Source organism: Bacillus rossius, chromosome 1 (genome assembly GCF_032445375.1).
Source record: "Bacillus rossius redtenbacheri isolate Brsri chromosome 1, Brsri_v3, whole genome shotgun sequence".
Lineage (NCBI taxonomy): Eukaryota > Metazoa > Arthropoda > Insecta > Phasmatodea > Bacillidae > Bacillus > Bacillus rossius.
The window spans coordinates 81,303,675-81,320,178 of record NC_086330.1 but is presented as its reverse complement, the minus strand read 5'-3'; the positions used below and the strand labels follow the sequence as shown (position 1 = coordinate 81,320,178).

At 37.1% G+C, this 16,504-nt stretch overlaps 1 long non-coding RNA gene across 1 annotated transcript in view; it reads right to left on the bottom strand.

Annotated features, from left to right (window-relative positions):
• Window positions 1-15,826: 15,826 nt before the first annotated feature.
• LOC134529254 (uncharacterized) overlaps window positions 15,827-16,504 on the bottom strand; it is a 132,477-nt gene continuing 131,799 nt past the window's right edge. Inside the window, exon 4 of the long non-coding RNA XR_010074513.1 lies at window positions 15,827-16,447. This is a non-coding gene — a long non-coding RNA (uncharacterized LOC134529254). The remainder of the gene's footprint in view (window positions 16,448-16,504) is intronic.

The following is a 16,504-nucleotide window of genomic DNA, read 5'->3' as shown; positions in this document are numbered from 1 at the left end:
GTTATAAACCATCAACCAAAGAAGGATCGAATCACAGACAAACCAGCTGAGACGACTCACAAGTCGGCAGACGAAGAACTTGCGTTAATTGCCCGAGTGTACAGGGGTATGTGCAGTCTATCCTGAAGGCCATCGAAACCGCGAATTTTGCAGGTCTCTAATTATAACTTAACTATCACAGCTTAGAAACCCACAACTTAGAATTGTCATGACTCAGAAACACGTAACATAGAAACACACAACTCCGTAAAACACAACTTAAAAATGTCTTAACATAGAACTGTCAATAACTTAGAAAATTCTATCTTTTGTATTTCTAAGTTGTGTGTTTCTAAATTATGACAGCACCCCCTGTAGGTACGTCTTGTGCAAGTGAAGCGTCGTCAACATGACCCGAGCCGATAAATCCTGAGCTGACGGAATTCATATAATCATCTATCGTGCGGATCACATGTGAATCAGTGAAGGACGAAGATAGCGTCCAATTCGAGCGACAGCCACTGTCTAATTGCGTAATTCCCTGGGTCCACACAGCTGGGAAACAGTGGCAGTCTTGTGGCGGCGATGCCCACCCCGCATAACCCACATACTTAAAATTACCTGGAGATATAAAAATGACTTTTCAAGACGTCAGAAATGGTTTAAATAGTTTAAGAAGCTATTACTAGCATTTTTTGTGGAAAAAATCTTGACTCCCATTAAACTGACTGATACATGGTATGCTAGCGCTAATGATTTTTTCCTTGTAACTGGCGGTCGTCTGCAAGAATTTTACCGGGCCATTCAGGACGCGTTTGCTCCCGCACTGGATAATTTTAATTGGTGTGCCGACAGTGTACACGACGCACCTGAAAGAAAGTCACCCAATCACTGCAGTACTTTAACTCTCAGCTAGTCTCAAAATATTTTATCGAAAAATACATGCCCCTAGCAACAGGGCCGGCGCGTTCATATAGGCGAACTAGGCAACCGCCTAGGGCGCCAAGTAACTGGGGGCGGCGCAGCACGACACATAACAGCTGATATAATATGTTTAACGATTATTGAAACTAGATGAAAATGGATTGTTGTAACAGTTTGGAATGTTTATATTGATATAAGTAATTATTTAAAGTCCACGGTGACCTGTTTATGATTTGTAATAAGTAAAAAAGTTTAAAAAAAACACAAGCCTGCTTACATTCGATTGTTGACAAAATCTTAGGCTTACGTGATGTATTTTGAGACAAGGAAAACTTTTTTTGGGGTGTCCGGGGGGGGGGGGGGGCATTAAGGTTTTTCGCCTAGGGCGCCAATTTACCTTGCACCGGCCCTGCCTAGCAATTACTTTTCAAAATTTCTGACTCTCTATTTCACCATCCACCAAATAAAATCCTCCCATCATTCGCTTCCTACCCCCCCCCCCCCTCCCTACCCAAACCAAATTCACCCACACAGTAAGATGCTGGGTCCGCCTTTGCTGGGAAACCCCAAATAATATACTTCCACAGTCCCATTTTCGAAATAGTTTTTCGATACAATCAATAATGGACAATAGCAAACAATCAAACATGACTGGTGGAAACCAGTAATAAATAAAATAACAAAACAAACAAAAACATTAATTAGCCGACTTATGAATACAAAAATTAAGATATTTACGTGAAATCACTGACCAGACGGACATTTCGAAAGTCATTTATTTATTATTTTATAGCTTTTTTATACTATAGAAAACAATATAAATATTTGGAAACAACCAGTTTTGAAAAAAACAAACAAAAAACAGTAAAAAAGTATACAATTCAAGAGTAGGAACAAATAATTAAAATAACTGAAATCACAGGACCTTAGGACAAGAAAAGATGAGTAATATTAGGTATTCTAAGTTTAGGAGGAACGGCACATTCTAACCCAAAATTAGCTTGATTTAGAAAATACGAAAATTAATTGGCGGAATTTATTTCTCGCTTTTATTTTTTTGCAAAACATTATAACTTCTAATTCTAATGGAGGTAAAAACAATTACGTTAGAGTAAGAATAATATAAAGAAGATTTTTTGTTAGTTTCCTTGGTGCAATTTTTTTTCTAAATAACATTAATAAAGCCAAATTAGCGCTTTAATTTTTGGAGGGCGTATGAAATGTATAAATTACCGTTATACATCTGCCTAATATTTTTCACAGACTCGTGGGTCTTTGAAGTGCTGAAAATACAGGAAGCCAATTAGTAGGGGCATGCATGTTTCGCGTCAATAATTCGAGACGAGCTCTGTGGTAAAACATTGTGGCGTTCTCTGCGTGTCGTGATGGGTCGAGTTCCTCCCAGGCACATGTATACTGCAGGCACACTTATCACAGCATAACGCTTCCTGAATGACCCTGACAGACAGGCGCCAATTACAAGAAAGGAACCGTTGATGCGGGCATACTTGTTTGCAATCTACAGTCGTAATTACCGTTCTCATATTTTCGCGAGAAATGCCAAATGTACCTAAGAGAAAATAACCAGTGCACATTTTACGGAACCATGTGCAATGCGGACAGAAGGTATAATGGAGAACGTGGCAGCAGCCAATGATATAAATACATTGGTTTCAATGGCGCATACAATAATTTTTTTTCGGGTAGGGATGGGGGTTGAAAGGAAAAAAAAAATACAATTTTAACACGTTTATTCAACAAAACTTACATTTTATTGACACTAACTCACTGACAGATGGCTCTGCAGTAGTAGCCGTAGGTAACGTGGATTTTCATACAGTAACATAATGCATTCACTATATTTTGCAAATTTTTTCATAACTTTCAGGGGGAAATATCTCCTCCTATCCCTCCCTTTTGCGTCTGCAACTGATTGGTTTATGTACAAGTGAATGGAACCAAGCCTAGGTTCACACAATAACGAGAATATCGAAGAGGTCTTTAAATTATTCGTCCAACGGGAAATTTTGATTTAATGCAGTTTTTCAGACATACGCCATTGGCTGGGCAAGGAGAGAAGCTCTAACATATATAAACCCATGGTTTTCCGGTGTCCAATATCAGTCTGTTTGTGCCTGATGACGGGAACAGATGTCAGTTCCCGAAACGTAGCAACTGTTGTCACTGGAAACCTTCTGTGTTCGTCAGTGCTATTGTCGTTGTGTTGTCCATAGTACTTGTTCATCTTCATCGTTGTGTTCATATGTTTGCTGCGTTGCCTGCAGTTAATCTGTCTCGTCATTCTTAGTCCACGTGTTCGTCTATGTTGTTATATTATTTTTCATGACTAAGTTCCTTCAATGGAATTCTTGTGCTGTCTGATATTTAGAGTCTGAACATTTTTTTTCCGTTCTGTCGTCGTTGTGTTGTCCATAATACTTGTTTAGTTTCATCGTTGGTTCTGTTTGCCCGACATCAGCTCATTCAGTCTTGTTTTCTGTGAATTTTTTATCTTCACTTTTATTTATTAGATTTTCGGAATTTTTCCATGACAAACAGTGCAAAATTGCAATGGCGTATGTCCAAAAAACTGCATTAAATCAAAGAGGTATATTGTAATAAAATAAATTGATTATTAAAACGCCCCAAATTACATTAAATAAACTAATTAATTTTGGAGAGATACTTATAAATAACATATAAAATTTTCTTAAGGAATAAGAGGCGGGGAAATTACAGGCGCGTGCCGCGAATTTCTGCTAAGAGCTGAGCACACATTGAGTCACTGCTAACCGAACTGCAATTATGAAGCTCAACCTAATACAGCTGTCACGCGCTTCCTTGAGTAACTACGTACCCTAAACATTCATTCATTAACCCATAATGCATAGTGTCACAAACGTTCTCACGCAATTTGTTTCCATTGTTACATTCGAAAAAAAAAAGTTCCTAGAAGTTCCAAAACTTAACATATATTAAACCATTGAAAATATTATCGAATATTCAGTAATTTGACTTTTAATTGTTCTATTATGCTTATTAATGTGTGCAGTTAATACTGGAAAGCTATTCAGGGAACTTTAACTAGTGGAGGTACTGGGACAACACAATTCTCTCAATTTTCTCAGTTATAAAGTTTCTAGGTTATGTGGTCCAGCATATGTTCTAATTTGTGACGGTTCTATGTTACGATTTACTGACTTGCGTGTTTCTAAGTTATAACGAATACGATACAGACTTATACCGGACAGCTTCAAGATTTTTATGTGAAAACCTGGCGTTGTTGTCTTGATCGTCCGATAGATATCAGACGGTGTGTCCAGTATGAACAATATGTCTGTTTAATACATATGACTTAGTGTAAGTTTTTGGACATACGCCATTGCTAAGAACTTTTTATGTTGAAGAAAAAATAAAAAATAAATAAATAAATAAAAATAAAAATACCCAAAAAAGACAAAAAAACACAAAATTAAGCAAAACATTGCTGTTGTCAACAAGGATATAAACACCACAAAATATTCCGTAACAGGAATATGGTCAACAAACAAAGGAAAACAAAGAAAAATGTACTAAGAGAACGAAAAAAAAAACACAAATGATGACACAGAAATATTGACCCCATAAACATTCAGCACAACGGTTGGAACGAAACAAAAACACGACAAAACGAAAAGACGAAACAAATACAATAGTTTTCCAAAACAGAATATAACGATAAAAAACCCCCACAAATGATGACAGCACAAAAATATTGAACCCAAAATAATTCAGCACAACAATTGAAATGAGACAAAAACACGACAAAACGAAAATACGAAACGAACACAATAGTTTTACCAAAACAGAAACAAGCGACGTTTCGGGAACTGTTATCTGCTCCCGTCCTAAGGCAGAGACGCACATGGTACGGAAACACAGGTGCGACTGAGTAGGGGCTGGACACTACTCAGTCGCACCTGTGTTTCCGTACCATGTGCGTCTCTGCCTTAGGACGGGAGCAGATAACAGTTCCCGAAACGTCGCTTGTTTCTGTTTTGGTAAAACTATTGTGTTCGTTTCGTATTTTCGTTTTGTCGTGTTTTTGTCTCATTTCAATTGTTGTGCTGAATTATTTTGGGTTCAATATTTTTGTGCTGTCATCATTTGTGGGGGTTTTTTATCGTTATATTCTGTTTTGGAAAACTATTGTATTTGTTTCGTCTTTTCGTTTTGTCGTGTTTTTGTTTCGTTCCAACCGTTGTGCTGAATGTTTATGGGGTCAATATTTCTGTGTCATCATTTGTGTTTTTTTTTCTTTCGTTCTCTTAGTACATTTTTCTTTGTTTTCCTTTGTTTGTTGACCATATTCCTGTTACGGAATATTTTGTGGTGTTTATATCCTTGTTGACAACAGCAATTTTTTGCTTAATTTTGTGTTTTTTGTCTTTTTTGGGTATTTTTATTTATTTATTTTTTTTATTTTTTATGTTTTTATTTTTTATTTTTCTTCAACAGAAAAAGTTCTTAGCAATGGCGTTTGTCCAAAAATTTACATTAAGTCATGCACTCCCATTGCACAAATCTTTCAAAGATAATTTTAATACATATGGTGCCAATATTATCAGAACGCAAACAACTTTATTTTCTCTTAGAAATTGTTTTTAATCATACATATTTATGAGGGAATATAAACTTGTAGTTCTTCAAATTGTTTTAAAAGAAATTAATCCTTTGATTCCAGATAATGTAATAAAATTAACGAATTATCTATAAAATATTGTGTAGTCACACCTCTGGCCGCCAGGTTGTTATTCACTCTCTCGCCCGTGTCGTCAGCATAGAGCTGTCCGGTACTAACCTCTAGTGTGGTTGTAACTTATAAAATGTTCAAAGTGTGTGTTCTAGGTTGCAGGTTATCTGCGGATCTGTCTCTCGGCGCACCTCGAAGTGGCGGGCTGTCGTCCGCTTGGAGCTGGACCCGGGGCAACTGGACAGGCGGACAGTCGCGGCACGTCGCTGCAGCGTGACTGGCCGGTCGCGCGGTCACGTGGTCACCTGCCCGCCGCCAGATGTGCAGATGCTGAGGCTGCAGCACAGCTGGTGAGGCAGGGTGGTCCGCCTTCGTCGAGCTCCCGGCGCAGTGTTGCCAGACGTACCCGAATTGCTGTGTCTGCACCCGGTACCCAAGATGAACCCGAATTAAGAAAAAATTAAAATATTAATATTAAAAAAATATTGAACAATATTAACTTGGAATGGAAAACAAATAAGTGTGCCAAACATTCTTTGCCCTGGCCGTAACGAACTGACATAAAACATCCCTGCCTTTTTGAAAACAGCCTCGGCTACACCGTATTCCTAAGGATCTCTGGAGAACCACAGGATCAAGTTGCGGCTAGTGTCAAGTAAACAGTAAGGTGGTGACAAAAGGATCAGGGATATCTCTCTTTGAAAACAGTCTCGGCTACACTACTAAAGGACAACACAAATTTAAGTCGCCATATTTATGTTACAGGTAATATTTAAAATAATTTTACACCAACATTTAAACTAAAAATACCATTCTTCACACGTTGCTGGAATAGTAGTATTGAACGTTTACACTATCCTCCCTCCCCCAACACCACATTTTAAAATTGTACGCATGGTCCTTTTGCATTCAAACTATAAAAGTGTATGTTGTAAAGCTATTATAATATTTAATAGAACAGTTTATATGATATTTGTATTAAAGAAGACAGCAGTATTTTTTCATACTTTTTTGTGTACGTACCTGAATGACACCCGAAGTGAGAACTTCTCGTACCCAAACGTACCCGAGTACAGAGGTGAGTGTACCCAGATTGTGTGTGCTGAGGCTGGCTACACTGACCCGGTAGAAGTGCTTCGACCGCCACGCTTGGGATACAACTGTAACCTTACTCGCGGGCCGTGTTCCAGAACGTGTCGTTTCAACGCATTCTGGCGGACGTTTCGAAACCATGGATACAAATGTTACGTCAATAATACTAGAGATAGCAGCATCATAGCACAAAAATATAACTGCCTTTCTAATCTTCTCAAGTACTTTTATGTAGATTTCGCAGAATGGCTACCTATTGTAGCCATAACTAGGGTGCGACTTCCGGAAAATTTTCATATAGTTTTTCGTTTCCATAGTCCATAGACCCCAAAATCATCGTCAACTCAAGTGTATATATTTATATATCTATACATACATAAATATCACATATTTATGGACACGATAAATGCCGTAATTTTTCACAAATTTCTTCCTAGCTGGTTTCAAAATATAGTAACGAAAAATCTCGGTCGAATTCTATTATGAGCGAAAGTCCATGAAAGGGATACAAATGGGTAAGATTTTTTGAAAAACAGAATAATTGCTATAACTCCCATAATATGATAATATCGCATACGTTTGAACTCATTATAACTCATTATAAGTCTGTCTAAAAACATTTTTGATACAAACGACAATAACTGCAAGGGATGGAAAAACCAAGAGTTGGACAAAAAAAATTCATATCTCCCTTAGTAGGTAGGTACACCATTGAGTCCGTTCAACTTGTGTGTAAATTTTCTAATTTTTATCTAGAACTTTTGTCTGAAACATTTTTTGATAAAACAAACCAATGCAGCAAGGTTATAAAAAAAACAAGGATGAAATTACAAAAAAATTCATAACTCCTATTGTAGGCACAATATAGAATCTGTTAAAATTGTTTGTAAATTTTATAATTTTTATCTAATACTTTTGTCTGAAATAATTTTCTGGCACAGTTCTTATTTTGAGATCACTGGTAAAAATTCAGGTTTGAAATAGGTGCGTTTTGTGTTACTTTTACTTGTTAGGCCAACCTGTTTCTAAAATTTTCTTAACATTAAGTTCGGTCATGTTGTCAGCCACATTAAAATACTTTACAGGGATTAGTTAACTGACCTGCTGGTATAAAGTTGTGCTAAATTGAAATTTAAATACAGAATGAACTATGAAACCATTACAGTAATTTTTTTAAGGGGCAGCTCTTGGGAAATAAGGTGATTAATGTGAAATGGTGGTCAGGTTATGTCAGCTACTTACATCATTAATATGTAAGAAAAATAACATTCTTAAAAACATTATATTTATTCCCACTTAAATCCTATCACTTTACTTACTATTCGCCTTATTTCCCAAGAGTCACTATTATTAACATTTACTCAATGATTTTAGCTGCAGAATATTTAAACTACAAAATATTTACCATTCTTAATTTATTTGTTCAATAAATTTTTTTTATTGCATTTCAAGTGATATTCCATTTACATGTCTTCTTTTAAATTATTTTTTATATCACAATACAGTGTAAAGTCTTAAACGTTGTCTTCCCCAGTGTCGAGTTTCTTAAGGCTCCAGTCTGAATTGTAAAATACCTATTTACAAGATAGTCAACATAATTAACCTCAGCAGCCTACAACTCGAAATTATGTTGTTTTTTTTTTGTATTTCTTTTTCTTAGTAGAGCCACAAAACTTGCTAACTTTTAACAACAATTACGCTAATGTTCATAGCCATTAGACTTTTATTTTTTTAACTATGTAAAACTTTAAAAAAAATCTAGGTAAAAAACTATATTTTTTTCAGTACTTTACGGTTTTCCTTCATTTACATGCAAAAGCATAAACCATACTAACCCACAAAACATAAAACTAAAAAAAGGAATTTTTACTGTTTAAATCAATTTGCATTGCCTATTTCATACAAAATATAATTAAGTCTCGTGATCATTGACGATTTAATTTATAAATTTTGGGGCTTTAGTATAACAAGCAAGCTGGTAGAAAGTGTATTAAAAAGAAATAAGTCTAGTAAATTTAAACTCGGGAGAAATTATGCGAAGTGAACAGGAAAACTGGACGTGCTGAAGTAACAACTATAAGGTAATAAAAAATAACACATTATGCCAAATAACATAATCTAGGACTAAAAAAATCAGTGGAATATATTATGATTTAATTCAAAAGAAAGATGTAACCATAAACTTTCATGTGAAGTGTAATGCCAGTCTGCTTTTTTGATAGCCTATTTGCACAACCATAAGCACAACACGACATTGTTAGGATTCTCGTCCATCTATTTGTTTAAAAACCATCGGTTAAAGGTTGTAACCGCCGCGCCGGGTGGGCGTGTCCCGAAACCCAACACGACTCCAGCATCCACGCCGGACCACCACTCCCTGACCTCGTGACTCCGCGGGGACCGGATCCGGCGACAAGCCGGACCCCGTCAGGCGACATCGGCGGTCGTCGCCCCGGCGGCCCGCGTCGCGCCGCAACCAATCAGCAGCCGCAAGGCGCGGGGAGGGGCGTCCATCTGTGACCGGGCGTCTCTGCGGCCTGGTTGCGAGCAGCGGCAACCGGCCAGTGTCGCCACACAAAGGAAAATTAAATTTCCTGTACTTTTACCAGAAGATTCCTTTATATTTATTTATATATATTTTTTTTAATTTATTGCACTAGTCTGCCATATTATAATTTAATTAGTATATGTAATTCTCTATAAGTATGTTCGGTTGGAGGTGGATTTTCATTATAAAGATCTAGTTACACCAGAAGCCAAGAAATAGTTTGTAATACAAGAAAGATATTTTAACTTTGTACAACACATGGTTGTAATTATTTTTTATTTTTACATATATTAAATAATTTTTTCGAGATAATGCTGAGTATTTATTAAGACAATTGAAGAATTACTTTATATTTTAATTAATGTTTCGTTCAAACACAATTTTTTTTTGAAGCCATGGAAAAGATAATCGAATATTAATTAAGTTCACTTTACTGTGGATATGCAATATACAAATTTACAAATATCTGTAATTTTACATGTTTATTACTGTTCAATTTACAAAAAAAAATACTATGCAGCAGAGCTGGGCTTGTACAAGCTTGCATTCAAGCTGGTATAGTTGACGTCCAGGCCAGACACCACTGACCTACCTCACACTCAAAGTACGGCAAAACGTGCATCAGTGAGGACCTGTACGATTCTCGTTTATTTAACTTTTTTTTATTTACGCCACTGCTGGTTACATTGTATGTCTAGAGATACGGAAATGTCGCGCATTCGCTTAGTCGCAAGTTAAAATGCAAACCTTCACTCTCTTGTTCGGTGTTCATGATAGGACTGCAGTTATTTGGACACGACTCTCTCCGACCGCGATCCAACGATGCCCAGATAGGAAAGAAGTAAGCGAATCCGGTAGTGCCAACTAATAAGAATAAAAATGTTATCTCTAAGAAATCAAGCAAACATTGGTTAAGCACACCATTGACTTCGAATTCTACCTTGAGGCCATACGAATCCGCGAAATTTCCGGGTCTCTATGTATGTCATATGAAACTTCAATAACGGGCAAAAAACGATGAATATGAAAACCAACGTAGTTAATAACCATGGCAGCTCAGACAATTCCGTGGAAGAATTAGTTAGAAAAATATTATAGCACAGACAGACTCATTGTGCTGACAGCGACGGGACAGTTGAAACAAGAACAGAAAATAAAGACAAAAAAGTGACATTGGACAAACAGATGAACCCGAAGATACTAGACAGATAATGTGGACAACATAACAACACAGAGGCGAACCGGCGCTGTGAATAAACAAATATTCTGGATACTATAACGACGACAGCGCAGTCGAACACAGTGAGCTTCCTAATACAAAACAGTTGCGATGTTTCGAGGACTGAGATATGTTGCCGTCCTCAGGAACAAAGAAACTGATCGGTTAATAAGCTTTCTTATGACATGCAGTTGTAACCAGCAATGGCGTGAATGTCTAAAAAAAAAATCTTAATTCAATCTTCCCCATTGCAAGAATAATTCAAGTAACGTAAGATTCTAGTTACATTCTGGTACTAAGCTAGACCCCAAGCACCTGTACTTAATCAAACCGGAACATGCAGTCACATTCTACCTTCTGTCCGCTTGCACATGGTTGGGTATAAAGGCTTTTTTTTTTTTTTTTCGCGAAAATATCTAAACTCTCACAAGAATGCAACAAGGTAGGACCGCGCTGTTGGTTTCTTCACTTTGATTTTGCTGTTGCCTGCAAGAGAAGAAGCCACTGCCTTATTTTATCAGGGCGTGTTTGCTTCCGCACAGAATGGCAGAGGTCCGTGTGTCGGCAGAAATAAAACAACCGGTTACGAAACACAAGCGATTCTGCGGTGAAACTGATCGATAGAGACCCGTGAATTTCGCGGATTCAATGACCTCCAGGATATACTCCAATATCCTCTACACACTCGAGCAAATGCCAACTGTTCATTGGCTGTTGACTTGTGAGTCGTCTCGACTGGGTGGCCTGTGATTCGACATTTCTATGAGTGAGGGTCTCTAATAGGCCCTCAGTACTCCAGATTAACAGAGAACCAATGACAGAAGCCGCACTAAGGTATGATTATTTGAATTTTAGCATAACACGAAATGAATCCGCGAAATTCACGGGTCTCTACTGATCGATAGTACACAAGTTGCCCTGCGCGGGAAAGGGGGAGAGTGGAAGTCCTGACTGCGCGCGGCCCTGTCTCCTGTGTCCTGTGTCAGGAAACCCTGATGCGACGAGATGCAAGGAGGGGGTCGCTGGCACGTGACCCGTGCGTGCGGCGTCACGGCGCATGCGCGTGCAGCAGGACCGAGTCAGCGGGGCCACCGCGGCAGGAGCCAGCTGGACGTAGCGTCGTCTGCGCCACTTCCCGCGCCCTCAGTGACCTAGCCGTGGGGTCAGGAACCCTCTCTCCAAGGATTAAAAAAAAAATTGAGAAGAGAGAATAATAAATCTATAGAAACTTAACCACGTAAGGTTACAGAGAAATTAATTTGGATGAATTATTGTAATCCTTAGTGGGATGCAATAATGTGTTCCCTCCCCCATTAAGCCCAAAATTCCTCATACACATAAGCGGCAGGATTTTTTTTTTTTAAATGTACTGTTTTGCACATGTGTTATTTGTAAGCATGTATTCCATACAAACTCGAACTGTGTGCTCCGTGCATTAAAAAAATATATATATATTATATGATTTTATGACTTGTTTTAACGAAATCATCAAACAACTGACTTAAAGAAAAATATTGAAACAAATAAGAACCACAATATCAAATACTAACTTTTCCTTTCTCAGGCAAAATATTTCTGTGTGTAGACGTCGGACTTCTAGAAGTCTAATGTTCCCTGAGATTTTAGTGCGAAAATTTTCTTTTAAAACTCAATTATAAAGATAAATTACACGTAAAAATAGCTCGAAAGTAATCGTTTTATGTCCATTATGCCCCTAGATCGCAAGTGGCAGTTTTCTGCCCCTATGACCCTCCCACCCTCTCTCTTCAGGTTATAGTCATAAACATATACTTGCAACGTTTCAAGTCGATAAGACAATTATAAGTAGGTTATAATCGACTTTCAATATTTGATGACATAGTTAGTTACGAGTGAAGCTAATAAATTGTGTCAAAAAGATATCGCTTCGTTCGTTATTCTTTATAGAACCTAAATTTTAAATATCTCTTTGACGCCATGTTTGTTTCAATACAATCTGATCTTTCATTTCTTGCAAGCTGCTCTCGTTTTCTAGAGAGATAAAATATGTATAACATTTTAAGTATAATCATAAAATTAAAAAAAAAAAGTTTCATATAAATCGATCTATTAGTTTTAAAGACTTGACGGACGCACGAAGCAATAAAGCGCTTAAAATTTCAGGCAGCGCCATCTATTAAGGAAATGCAAAACTAAAGTGTTATTAGCGCCGTCAGTTCGCTAGCCGCCGTGAGCTTCACTAAGCGGACGGGTCTCGCCAAAGAGAAGTATAGAAATTATCTATGCAAAAATCTAGTTTTTATGTAATATCTCCGGCTCCCGTCATCTTAGCAAGATGAAATACTTACCAGTTTTTAAGACAAAAATAAACTTTTAAATAAAAAACAAAATTCATGAAAATTGGTCCAGTAGTTTTTGCGTGAAGCTCGAACTAACAAACAGACACACAGTTTTATAATAGTATAGATAGATAACATCTTATGAAAATCCTTAATTTTTGTCATGTATATCAAAACACGTAAATACAAATTAGAATATAGTTTATTATAACGTAAAAATGTATTAACGAGAACCCGAGGAATCCTAGGAATTCTGAAGAAATTATAGTTCCTGATAACGTTCGGGTAAAAAAAAAATTATTTTGGTTTAATGTTGTGTGGTTTGTAATGTTAGAATTGCTAGTGGCAGATTCAAAAGGAAATAAAAATTGGAGCGAATCTTCCAGTACTCGCCAGTGATATATAAACATCTAACCTAGGTTACGAGCAAATTCGCGTGTTCTTATGTTGTTCATAATTCTTATAATTCAATGCTCGGATACGAAATTTCAGTTAAATTATTTAAAATAAATTCGAGTGTGATAAATGTACTGAGCAATAAAATATTCGTTTTTCAATTATATAGCAACATTTCTAGACGTAAATTACATAATTTCTGCGCCCCCACTAGAATTCGCTACCTGAATCGTAAACGTTGCTTGCTACCATCACCAGCAGATGGCAGCAAAAACAAAAGGCAAATTTTAAACTATTAGAAATCGTCACGATAAAACAGAAAAAAGTCTTTTTAAAAATCCTAAATTGGTTTTTAAACTGATATGTATTCAACAAGGAATTTTATTAAAGTACTGTCCTTCTTGTTAATGTTTATCAAACAGTTAATATTATAAAGTTTCCTCTATTCTATGACATTACTAACATATTAACCTGAAATATTTTAAAACACATATTATAACAATAAGTATATGTTTGTATATTTGTTTGCCTAAACGACTGAAATCAGTCTGTAAATAATTACTAAAATCAAACCTTACATTATTTCACTGATTAAACATTTTTAGTACCTATATAATATTATTATATTATTAAAAAATAAAAAAAATCTCTACATAAGAGATTCGAAACATATCCTTTAAACCGTGCTCAATCGCTGTGCTACCGAGCCCGTTGACATACTGTAAGGAGAATGTGTATTATAATAATTATAAGGCCTGTTTTCTTAGGTGTTTTAAAACTGAGTTAACTTTATACTATTATATTTTAGTTGACCAAATACATTCCATAGTAGTTTCACTATCATAAAGTTTAATTTGACACACCAGTAAGTTTGGTTTGTACCCTAATGTTTACAAAAGTGACTATATAAGTGTTTATGTTGCTACACGTTGATTTGCCATCTTTGTGTCACGTTTCCGTTCCATTTTCACGAGAAAAACTCCTACCAAATGCCGTATACCGAGAGGTAAGATGTTTACACATCATCTGCAATTAATCGTGTTTAACCTTGGAGTAAAATATATGTTTACTTCTAAACTCCTTGGGTAGCACATCACTCGGTGTTACTCGCTCAAGGAGCCGCAACGACAGGTCCGGCACGTGACCTCGTAACCCCGTTTTGATCATTTCTTCGTAGGTACGGCTTTTGTTGGCGTAAGCTTCGCCGTTCACCCGTGTCGGCCAGGGAGCAGACTCCGGCTTCGTACGCGATGCGAAACTACAAAGAGAGGTCCATAAGCGACAATAACTTTTGGGACCTAAGAAAATTAATTCACTGTTGATCACACGCTTGCACATAAATCCCCTTGGTGCAAAAACCTTGTTTTAATGGCGTATCTAACTTATGCATTATACAAACAAGCAAGTTTCGTCGTCTTCCGATCATGGCTTTACAGCATACATATTAAAAACCTCACAGAAATTATATTTTGGATATTCATTATTTTACTTGTAACACTAAAATAATGTTTTGTCAAGATTAGTTTCCATATCATCAGCATCATCCTCAACTGCTTCCAGCCTGCTGCCACGTCAGCAAAGTCTATCTACCATAACTTACCCTTAAGAGACCGGAAAAATTCGCGGGGTCAGTGACCACTGGGATAGCCTCCACGATCCTCTGCTTACTCTGGCAAATACCACACCCTGTTAATTGGCTGCTGACTTGCGAGTCGTCTCGACTGGGTAGCCCGTGATGTTTGAAGGTCTCTAACTGGCCCACAGTCCTCCAGATCAATAGTGAACCAATGGCAGAAACAGCACAAAGCTATAATTATTTGAATGTTAGCATACTACGAAATGAATCCACGAATTTTTCTCTCGACTCATCCATCATTCTGATCCATTCTTCTCCTCTCTCCAGCGCTTCTTTGAAAACCTGCCCTTCCCAACCTCATCTTTGGTATTCCAAAACAACTCCTTGTAAAAACATAAACATATATATATTTTTTAAAGAATGCAAAAGGATGAAGTTTGGCGTGTTGGACTCGAGAGGGAATGATGACTATGGGAAGTTCCTGGCGGTGCGTGTGGCAGCCAGGGATGTTAGACAGTGCCTCAAAGAACCTGGTACAGATGTCACTAAAAGCTGGTATCTGAAAAATAAAACTGGTACACTCCAAGATCTTACACTGACAAAGATCCTGTAGATTTTGTTTCATAGATTATATATACATATATATTATATATACATATATGCAATGATATTTATAAATATACACATATATTTATATATATATAATTATATTTATATAAACTGCTTTAATACAATATATACTATGGAAACATAAAAGGTTACACACTTGTCAACAAATGAAGTACAATAAGGTTGGTAACTTATTTTTTATTCAATAGGCACAAAAATTTTTATCTGAACTCAATAGTTTCGATACCAATATTCATAAGAAACTCCTTAAGGTATCAATCGCATAATATATTGTAGTTATATATAAATGTGATTATAATTTTAATCATTCAACAAAATAAACACATATATTAATAAATATTGAGGTCATCTTATTTAAAGTAAAGTTATAAAATTGTTAGTAAAAATATAAATGTATAACAGCATAGCGGCATGGCGCAGTGATCAATTTCTAGAGAACTAGCTTCTGAAATTATAAGATGGCCATAAAAACGTAAGCACCTAGTATGAATACTTTCAATTAATTAGCACTTAAAAATTTCTCTTTAAATGCCGTTTTATTAAAAGTATACAGATGAAATTATTGAAACGCAACTATTCGAATTATTCGTCCACGCCTAATGTTAATTGTTAATGCATGGCGCATCGCACATGGTCGATGTTCAAAGTTGGTATTTCTGTATACCAGCACAATTTCTACTTGGTACATGGTACAAGACCCTGAAAAATGGTATATGTACCAACAAGTTGGTACGTCTAACATCCCTGGTGGCAGCTGAGAGCCGGCTGCGCGGAGCCGCGGGAGACGTGGTCCACGCAGCATCCGCCTCACACGTGCGCCGCAGCTGGAAGATCCACCAGGAGCAGGGAGGGGAGGGGGATCGTAGACAGGGGAATTAGGGTCAATTGTCTGTGAGCGGGCCGAGCGCAGGAGCTCCTCCGGGGACAGACCTTGGTGCAGAGGTAGAGCGAGACCAGGCCGGTAGCACAGCGTAGCCCCACGATGCACCTCACTACCACGTGCGTGTAGGCAAGTCATTGCTTCTGCACATGCCTGCGAATCACAGTTCCATTATTGCCATTTCACTTACTAGTGGCAAAGCTGAGGCCC